Genomic DNA, 11376 nt, shown 5'->3' on the forward strand with positions numbered 1-11376 from the left:
GGTATAATAGTTTTGGGGGGAAATTTTCTTAGCATATGTTTGCTTTATTTTTAACTATACCTTGTGCTTGTTCCGGGAAGCCAGGGGGGAGGGGGGAGGGTATTAGTGAAGGGAGGAGGGTTGGGGGGAAAGGGGGGGAAATTTTTTTGTAAAACTTTTTGAATAAAAAAAAAATATCAGGGATTTCAAATTGTGGACTAATCAAAACTAATTACTGGTCAGCAAGCAAAATCTCACATACTTAAGGTATATGATGCAAATAGATGATGGCAAGAGTGAGAAAAATAGAAGAAGGAGGAGTCAATGAATAAGCCAATGATGGATAGATGAAATCAACAAGATTGTATCATAGGCCTTAGAAGAACTACAGGTTATGATAAGAGATAGGTTGCAATGACAAGCATTTGTCCAACAGTCTTCCAGAAGTTATGCTCAACTTGTTGGCACCTGTTCCAAAGTTTTCTTTGCAGTTTCCTCTGTTATGTTCACCTTCTTCCTACTTTCAGGGATGGAAAACAGATTTCTGATAGGCTTTGCACATATTTTACATTTACTTCTCGCTAGCACCTGGTTCACTGAACAGCAATTTGGGAATAGATTGCACTTGTCTAACTTCCCTCTTTTTTTTTTTAGATAAATGCTGTGCCGGCACACATAATCTGATTCATATTCTTTTGAGTTGTGCATCACACTGGCATGAGGAGATTAAAGTAATGGCTATTGCAAAGATTATATACATAAGTGCATGGAATTGAGTTCCAATTTCAATGTGAAAAGGGAGATTGCCATATGCTCTTACAACCCTGTGTACACTCTTGGATAGGTGTGCTGGCAGCAGCATTTGGAGATCCAAGATCCAAGTAAATATATGAAATTGTCTGGCATAATCTCATCCTTTCTCCTCCCCTTCAATAATACTGATAAGCTAATTCCCCTCCCTCATTGCATTTGCTCCTTAACACTGGCAAGAAAATGTAGCTGTTTCTTCTACATTATCCTCTACTATTTTTCATATACCAAGAAGGTTTTTAAAAAGATGTTTCTATCTGAGAAGGAATTTTCTTAATTCATCTAATTCAACAAAATACCTTATGCCACCAGACTTGAAATTTTGGGCTTAGAAAATTTAGAACTACGCCGCCTTCGGTATGACCTAAGCATAGCTCATAAAATCATCTGCTACAATGTCCTACCTGTCAATGACTACTTCAGCTTCAACCACAACAATACACGAGCACACAATAGATACAAACTTAAGGTAAACCGCACCAAACTCGATTGCAGAGAATATGACTTCAGCAACAGAGTGGTCAATGCCTGGAATGCACTACCTGACTCTGTGGTTTCTTCCCAAACCCCAAAAATTTTAATCTTAGACTGGTTACTGTTGACCTCACCCCATTCCTAAGAGGTCTGTAAGGGGTGTGCGTAAGAGCACCAGTGTGTCTACCATCCCTGTCCTAATGTTTCCTTTAATTGTATTCATTTTATGTATTCAATTCATGCTTATACTTATATACATTATCTAATACGTACTTGACAAATAAATAAATAAATAATTCTATACTGTTGTACTGGCTGGAGTCACAACTTCTAAGTGTTTTCCTATATTTACCTTTCCACAATGACATTTCCAGGTTGCTTCCTCCTATACCAGGCTTTAGAGAACCAGGACTTAGTTGTTTTTAAGGCTGTCTGCTTTGAAAGTAATTGCCAATCCAGGAAGATTTTTCCATAGATGCACTGCTAGGAGTCCCTCCCTTAAGGAGTTTCATGAGCAGGTTCTTCTCAAGTCCTAGTCCCTGGAGAATAACTTGCCCCCCCCCTCCATATACATGGACCACTATGTTTCTGGTAAGTTTCCACATAGGAATAGAGTAGAGTAGAGTAGAGTAGAGTAGAGTAGAGTAGAGTAGCGTAGAGTAGAGTAGAGTAGAGTAGAAACTTTACTGTGACTTTGAATGTACAGTAATCAGCATACATTAAAATGAAATTTCATTGCATACAGCTCTCAAAGGGTCACTACCTCCAGTATACACTACATCAGGGGTGTCCAAACTTGGTCCCTTTAAGACTTTTGGACTTCAACTCCCAGAGTCCCTCAGCCAGCAAAGCTGGCTGAGGAACTCTGGGAGTTGAAGTCCAAAAGTCTTAAAGGGACCAAGTTTGGACACCCCTGCACCACATGAACATGACAAAATAAATGAATAAATACAAAATTATGTATATACTCACTTTTTTAAATTTGAATTTATATCTCGCCCTTCTCCGAAGACTCAGGGCGGCTTACACTGTGTTAAGCAATAGTCTTCATCCATTTGTATATTATATACAAAGTCAACTTTATTGCCAACTTTATTGCCCCCAATCTGGGTCCTCATTTTACCTACCTTATAAAGGATGGAAGGCTGAGTCAACCTTGGGCCTGGTGGGATATTATATGTTATATTATATATATTATATGACGCAGAGAAACAACACCAACTAGTTTGGTTGTATACATGTATATGGCGGGATAGATGGGGAACTCATCAAATTTGCAGATGACACCAAGCTGGCAGGAATAGCCAACACTCCAGAATATAGGTTTAAGATACAGTAGGATCTTGACAGACTTGAACATTGGGTGGTATCTAACAAAATGAAATTCAATGGTGAAAAAAGTAAGGTTCTATATTTAGGCAAGAAAAATAAAATGCACAGGTATAGTATATGTAGTACCTTGCTCAATAGTAGTACCTGTGAGAGGGATCTTGGAGTCCTACTAGACAACCATTTAAATATGAGTCAGCAGTGTGCAGCAGCTGCCAAAAAAGCCAACACAGTTCTAGGCTGCATAAACAGAGGGATAGAATCAAGATCACATGAAGTGTTAATACTACTTTATAATGCCTTGGTAAGGCCACACTTGGAATACTGCATTCAGTTTTGGTCACCATGATGTAAAAAAGTTGTTGAGACTCTAGAAAGAGTGCAGAGAAGAGCAACAAAGATGATTAGGGGACTGAAGGCTAAAGCATATGAAGAACGATTGCAGAAGCTGGTTATTTCTAGTTTAATGAAAAGAAGGACTAGGGGAGACATGATAGCAGTCTTCCAATATCTCAGGGGTTGCACAAAGAAGAGGGAGTCAAGCTATTCTCCAAAGCAGCTGAGGGCAGGACAAGAAGCAATGGGTGGAAACTAATCAAGAAGAGAAGCAACTTAGAACTAAGGAGAACTTCCCTGACAGAACAATTAATCAGTGGAACAACTTGCTTTCAAAAGTTGTGAATGCTCCAACACTGGAAGTTTTTAAGAAGATTTTGGATAACCATTTGTCTGAAGTGGTACTTCCTTTTGTAGATTATGATGTAAAAAAAAGTTTTAAAATTTCAAACAGAAAGTCGATTTATTGACTTTTCAAAATGCAAAAAGAATTCAAGAATTTTTTTTTAAAAAAACTGTAGACAAATGGGAAATTCAGTCTAGACCAGTGATGGCTAACCTTTTCTGGACCAACTGCTCAAAGTGTGCACCCAAACTTCCAAAATGCAATGTGCATGCACCTCCTGCAAGCACCCCACCCCCATGCATGCGCCCCCCCCACACGTCCCCCCCATGCATGTGCAGCAGAGACCCGATAACCAGCTGCTCGGTGAGAGGTGCATGCGCATGCACTGTGCAACTGAACTGGGATGATGACTCACGTGCCCACAGAGAGGGCGCTGCATGCCACCTGTAGCACACGTGCTATAGATTTGCCATCATGGGTCTAGAGGATAGAAAATTTGGAAAATTCTTATTCTACAGTTTAGAAACAATCTTGCTGGAACAAATTAATGAACAACCCAAACAGAGAGGTTTACATTTTTCTCCCTCAAGTAATTATACCCTCCCTGAATTAAGTAACATTTCAGAGTAGCATGCTCTTAATCTTTTAGTTATTTCAGACATCTCTGGTGAGGTCAGGGAACCATTTCTACGTTATCCTAGCTTTTCTGTATGAAACGTTTTGGTTTTCACCTTTTCCCCCTTTATTTTGGGAAACATTGCCTACATAGAAATTCTCCTGGTTCAACTGGTTCGGGCAAACCGTTAGCTCTGACTTTCAGCTGTGAGCGAACCAGTTTGCTCTGTTTTTGAAGTGGGCCTTCCCGCCCATCCCTGCATTATACTGACCTATATTTCCATTTCCAAAGCCAGTTGATTGGGGCGGCAGAGTGGATTGCTGCGCCTCAGCTGTTTTCCTTGCCGGCAGCAAAGCGGAAGGTGAGTTTTCTCCAAACTGCACACACGCAAGCAGCACGTATCTGGCACATGCTTAGCGAACCAGTTGTTAAACCAGTAGGATCTCGCCCCTGAATTCAATGGATGTTGGTTGCAAAAATAACTGACAATAAACATTAAAAAAGATATGAGGTTTTTTCCCCTTGTATATTCCTTCAAATTTCATAAGTCCATTTCTTAAATTACAGTCCATCTTCTCGAACTCAAATTTTCATCACTTATATATTTCTTCAATTGTCATAACATTTAATGTCCAATCGTCCAATACTACTCCATCAATCAAATATCATTACGAATAAAATCTCTCAAATACAATATTTCCAACTTAACTTCATAACTTTTACTATCTATAAATGTGTCAATTAAAACAAATAATCATTTAAGCTACATCCACAATATAACAGTAAACAGTTAAAATCATTACATCCACAACATCATCTAAATTCATAAATTTTACTTTCCATCCTTCACAATTAAATAATATCATCCCATAAGTTTATACCATACAAATAGCAAATAACAAAAATCCTATAATTTGTATCCTAAACAAATCAATTTCAAAAATTAACCATAATCATCATATTCATTCATTCATTTATTTATTTATTTTGTCACAACAATATATGTAGGTATCATACAAAAAGATTATATAGTATATAAACACATATATGAGTAAATATAAGGAGGTATAAGCATTTATATATATATAGGAAGAAGAAAAGAAAAACAATAGGACAGGAACGGTAGGCACATTTGTGCGCTTATGCACGCCCCTTATGGTCCTCTTAGGAATGGGGTGAGGTCAATAGTAGAAAGTTTTTGGTTAAAGCTTTTAGGATTATGAGAAGAGACCACAGAGTCAGGTAAAGTATTCCAAGCACTGATGATTCTGTTACAGAAGTCATATTTTCTGCAATCTAGATTAAAGCGGTTGACATTAAGTTTAAATCTATTACTTGCTCTAGTATTATTGCAATTAAAGCTGAAGTAGTCTTTAACAGGAAGGACATTACAATAGATGATTCTGTGAGTTAAACTTAGGTCTTGTCGAAGGCGACGGAGTTCCAAGTTTTTTCCCTCTCCTATTCCATTTTCCATCATTTCCAAACTATTTAACTTAACATCTAACAACAAAGGATTTCCTCTCTTTAAAACATTAATATAGAAATGTCTTGCTTTCGTAACTGAATTAAGAAAATAATTTCTGCCTCTAAAATTCACTGACAAACTCATTGGAACTTCCCATCTAAAATATATCTGATGTTTCTTAAACTCATCCACTAAAAAAGCAAATTCTCTTCTCTTTCTTAACATTTTAGGAGGAATTTCCTTCATCATTTTTATATCTTGTCCCAATATTTGAAATTTATTTTTATAAAAGGCTTGCAAAATTTCATACCTAATCTTTTTAGTTGTAAAATAAATAACCACATCCCTCGGTAATCTATTTTGTCTTGCCCACCAAGAATTAACATGATAAATTCTTTCAATATTAATCTCAAAGTCTTCTGGCTCCATACCCTTTATCTGAGCAAAGGCTTGCGTAAAAATCTCTTTTAAATTTTCCTTCCTATTTTGTCTCAACCCCCTCACCCTTATAGCATATTCCATTAATCTAGATTGTAATATTACTCTTTCTTCATCTGCCCTATCTACCTTTGCCTGTATATCTTCCATCTTATTATCTAAGTTCCAATTATTTTGATTCTTTTGAATTTCCTCTATTTTCCTTTGCAACTCTAAATTAGCTTTATTAATTTCTTCAAGATTATCTTCCATCTGAATACAAGAGCTTAATATTTGCGAAATTGCATCCTTTACCATTTTCATTTCCCTCTTCTGCTCTTCCACCACTTCCTTAAAATCCAACATCTCTTTCTCTATTTCATCAAATTTTTGATCTATTTCTGAAAAACGAATCTCCAAAAACTCCTGTAAAGAGTTTCTTAATTCCTTTTTAATCTCTTCTTTTAATTTTCGAATCTGAACTGAAGAAATTTCAAAGTTTTTAGTGACTTTTGGTACTATTTGCTTAAAAGCCATTTTTTTAAAATATAGCCTAATAATAAATTTGAATTTGAGAAGATGGATTAATTTTAAAAATGGATTGTAAGAAGAAGTAATATTGCTGTTGGTACTGTTTCTTGTCTTTTTTCTTTTTTATTATTCTTTCTTATCTCTTTATTTTTATTGTGAGGGGATTTAGAGTTTTAAATTTTTGAGGGTGGGAGTTTATGTATATTTTGTATACTTTAGCTTGTGATTGTTGGTCATAATACCCGGTATTTGCTCTGGGAAGTCTGGGGGGCGGGGAAGGGGGAGGAGGGGGGGAAAGGGGGGGGGAATGATACATGGATTGGTTATTAATGTACAGTAATGTTTGAAGATATGAAATTAAAATTTAAAATGATATTGGGGCTGCTCGACTGCCATTTCAGAAAGGAAAGGAGAGAGGAGTAGAAGGAGGGAAGAAAGTAGGTAGAAAAGAGTTGAGAAGGAGGAGGGGAATAAGAAGGTTAGATAGGGTGGAAGAAGGGAGGAGTGGAGAAGGAGGAGAGGAAGTAGTAAAGTGAAGGAGATGAAGGATGGGAAAGTAGTAGAAGGTAGAGGGAGGTTGTGAAGAAAGGAAGTAACAGTTGGGCAGGCCTGAATCAGTAATAAATAAAAATTAATGATTAATGATGGATAATAGTTTGTACATAAATATGATGTTGGAAAATGGAAATAAAAATTTAAAATCAGAAAAAAAAAGATATGAGGTAATACTTAGAACTTCATTTCTACAAAATAATCAATAAAGAAGTCCAATTCAAATGGTGACTATTCCTACTGAAATATAGGGAAAGCTTCTTTTCAGATGCCATGGCAGTTAAAGATCCACGAAAAGAACATTATAATGAAATGGGTAGAGTGAAAAAAAAAGAAGTGAAAAAACAGATAATAGTTAATCTCATAGGAATGCACGCTTTAAATTAAAAAAGCAGAGTGCTGCTGATGTGAGCATAATATTAACACTTATGTGACACAACCTTGAGCACTTGCTTCATTCCATAATTTATCATTTACCCTTAAGAATGAGGAATTTTTCTTGTCCTAGTAAAGGTACCTTCTAGTTACTTTATTGAAAACATTAGTTATTAATCCTGATGCTTTATTACAATGAAATTTGTTAGCAAATGATCTGATACATTTGTCCTCCTCAACGCAAGTTTATGGAACATATTAGGATGCTACCATGGAAGAACCAGAAGGTACAGGAACATCCACAGTATATAGTAAAACAAATAAAAATGTCAGTTGTGATGGTACAATCAAAGTACTGTTCATTTTTTAAAATTTGATTTGTACTTTATACTGATATGGTCACAATCTTGGCTTTTTTGACCATACTCTGAAGCAGGGGTGAAATCCAGCAGGTTCTGACAGGTTCTGGAGAACCAATAGCGGAAATTTTGAGCAGTTCGGAGAACCGGTAGCAGAAATTTTGAGTAGTTCGGAGAACCAGCAAATACCACCTCTGGCTGGCCCCAGAGTGGGGTGGGAATGGAGATTTTGCAATATCCCTCCCCTGGCGTGGGATGGGAATGGAGATTTTCCAGTATCCTTCCCCTCCAAGCCACGCCCACCAAGCAACACCATGCCCACAGAACCAGTAGTAAAAAAATTTGGATTTCACCATTGCTCTGAAGGCACTGTGGGAGGAGCTGAAATCCATGGTTCACTAGAGCAGAGGGAACAAGAAAACCCTAAATGCAAAACTGGAGAGCTGATTTTATTTCAACTGCTTCAAATGTTTGCCTACATTTAAAATCTAAGGGAGGAAATGTATGAAACTCCATATGAATCTTTCAATAGGCTCAATGTAAAGAAAATCTTTCACTCCAAACTTCCGCAGAAGATTTATCCCATCACTACCCAGTCCGCTATGTTCCTAGATTTTCTCGCTTCTTTCTTTTCTAAATTACAGCGTTTATTGTTGTGGTGTTCTTCGACAAGTAATTTGTATGTATTTCTAGTAGATAAAATGACTTGGCTTAACAGACTATACATATACCTGTATAGTAGGATCCAATCTGAATTGGTGACTGGGACCAGAGCTTTGTTCTTCCAAGCTTTAGATGCTGGAACCCATCCTCAGGAAACTTCTCAGTCTCCAGGATCTGTACATATACAGATATAGCTCTGCATAGATTATTCTCAATAAAGCTGTTTAGAATATCTTATCTGTTTCACTTTCTTCCTCCCTTCCCTTTTTCATGCATCTTCTCTCAGTACTTTCACTTCTGTGGTCCCTCTTGATTCAAATGATGAGACAAAACAGTTCTTTTGAGATCCCAACATTGCTGTCAGGATCATCTTGACTAAGTTCTCCACAAATTGCAGTCCTTTCCACCCACAGCTCTTTCTCTCCTGCTGGATTTCCAATTCCATGTTCCTCCTTCACTTATTCCTTGATACACATAGTATCTATACCAGGGGTCGGCAACCTTAAACCCTCAAAGAGCCACAAATGTCCTAACCAGAAGCCCCCCCCCCATTCAATTCTGGAGCCGACCAGAAAACTGGTTCCACCACCATTAGAGTCTTTTTTCCTCTACTTGTCCTAATCATAAGCCCTATCAATTGTGGAGCCGACTGAAAAATCCTCCCCTTGCCATAGAGCCTCCTCCTGGCACGCCATGCCCCCCCTAACCGGAAGCTCCTCTCAAAATTGTGGTGCTGACCAGCAACAGGGAGCTGCAGCAGAGGGATGAAAGCGCCACATGAGGCTCCAGAGCTATGGTTTGCTGACCCCTATACAGTCCACATTACACAAAACAATTTCAACAGTGTTCATCCATCTCCACTTCCATGTTCAACATCTCTTCCTTTTGTATATTTGTGTATACTGTATGTTCAACTACAACACAAGTGTGTCTGTATTCAGGTGGTTTCATTATGCACAAAATGTCTCTGGTTTTGGCATGCAAAAAAAAATTAAATCTAATTATATCATGCCATGTCCATCAGGAAAATATACCCTGCCACATCTGGTCAACAAAATGTTTTCCCAACTTGGTCCCTCCAGATCAGAGGTGGGTTCCAAAATTTTTTACTACCAGTTCTGTGGGCATGGCTTATTTGGTGGGCGTGGCTTGGTGGTCATGTGACTGAGTGGGCGTGGCCAACTTGAAGTCACTCAGGGCAAGGTGGGGTGGCACCTTGCTGTGAGTGTCATGAAGTTGGCCACACCCACTCAGTCACATGACCAATGCTGCAAAGACAGGGCGATTTTTCCCAGGGGACAGCCAGAGCTTCGCTGCCTCCTCTTTTCCTCAGAGGAGCTGCCTCCAAGTCCTTGCGAAGGGACACACACACAAAACACAACACAACACAACAGACTCACCCACAATGTAAAAGCAGCTGCACTTCACCCAAAATGGTCCCTGCAACAAGCAGGAACCTCACACAGCCACAAAAAGCTCAAAAACCAACTTTCACACTTTACACACACACAACACAACACAACTGACTCACACACAAAATGCCACATACAGCTTTGTGAGATTCTGTGTGATTGTGTAGTTAGAGTGAAACACTACAGAAACACACCAAATCTCAGAAAGCTGCACAAATATTTTATTATTTTATTTAATTTATATTTTTTAGATCAGAGGTCTCCAACCTTAGTAATTTTCAGGTTTGTGGACTTCAACTCCCAGAGTTCCTCAGCCAGCAAAGGCACTGAGGAGATGGATTGCAGGCAGGCAGGCAAGCAGATTCAGTTGCTAGCTGATGCAACTGATTGCAGAAGACAAAGGAAAGTGAGCCCAGTAATGAGGTAAGTGAGGAGGACGGATTGGGTGGGCCAGAGGAAAAAAAGGATTTTAAAAGGCTCCTCTGACGATCCCAGCTGAAGTTGCCTAATAGCAGCCCAGAACCTCTTAACTCAGCTGGGGTCGCCAGAGGAGCCTTTTAAAGCCTTTTGTTTTATCAGCCTCTTCGGCTGGAAAAAAAAAAACTTTTAAAGGGTTCTGATGATCCCTGCCAAGTCGCGCGATATCAGAGGTTTTTTTTAAACTTTTAAAAGCCTTTTTTTTTGGCAGAAAAAAAAGATGCTTTTAAAAGTAAAAAAAACAAACCTCTGATGTTCGGGGAACCGGTTCAGGGGCGTGGCCAGCCAGCCATTACTACCGGTTCTCTGAACGCCAGCAGATTTTTCCTACCGGCTCTCCAGAACCGGAGTGAACCGGGAGCAACCCACCACTGCTCCAGATGTGCTAGACTTCATTCAGCAACTTATTCCATATGGAATAAACCTTGAGATTAAAAGAATATAACATTTTCTCTCCCCTTTTGACTCTTAACAGATAATATATCAGAAGCATCTTAATTTCTACATAATTTGGGCTACAGAACTTCCCATAGGAGTCAATCCCAGTCTTATTAAGGTGTAAAATAAAAACTAGCTGCATTCTAGGTTAAAGAGGCCATATAATAATTACAATATAAGCTTTTAGGAATTCAGCAGAGTAAATTATTAGTTTATATTTAGGAAAAAGATGAACAGAAAAATTCCCAAGTTCCATCAATTCTACAGTGAACTCTTTCCCTCATTTACATAACTCATTAACAGCTTTTTAACAGTTCATTAGGAACACAGAACCCCATGTGACAAATAATGAGTGCTGTGTAACATGAGGGGCTTCCTAGTGATTTAAAATAAAAATCTCAATGAAACATGTCACTGGAGATGAAAAAATATTTCAAGATGCTGTTGAATTTGGCAATTGGCTATGTTCCATCTTGAGCAGCAATGTGTTATATATTAGCAGCACATAAGGAAAACAATATTGATAGATGTAACAACACTTCAGAGAAATCAACAATCTCAGGAAACATTATACTGTACACAGTTGGCCCACTGGGGCTTCCTCTTCTTCTGCTGGTCTTCTCCTAATCTGATGAGTGCCAAATATTTTGGAAATCTTGGATATTTTTCCTTTTCTCAGCTTCAAGTTGTAGCTAATCAAAACAAAGTACCATTTTATTTCCTAGCACATCATCTTCTTGTCATGCTGAAACAGCAAGAAATAAATGTTGATGTTATATATCAAGTCATGGATC

This window comes from Ahaetulla prasina, chromosome 1 (assembly GCF_028640845.1).
Source record: "Ahaetulla prasina isolate Xishuangbanna chromosome 1, ASM2864084v1, whole genome shotgun sequence".
In the NCBI taxonomy this organism is placed as follows: domain Eukaryota; kingdom Metazoa; phylum Chordata; class Lepidosauria; order Squamata; family Colubridae; genus Ahaetulla; species Ahaetulla prasina.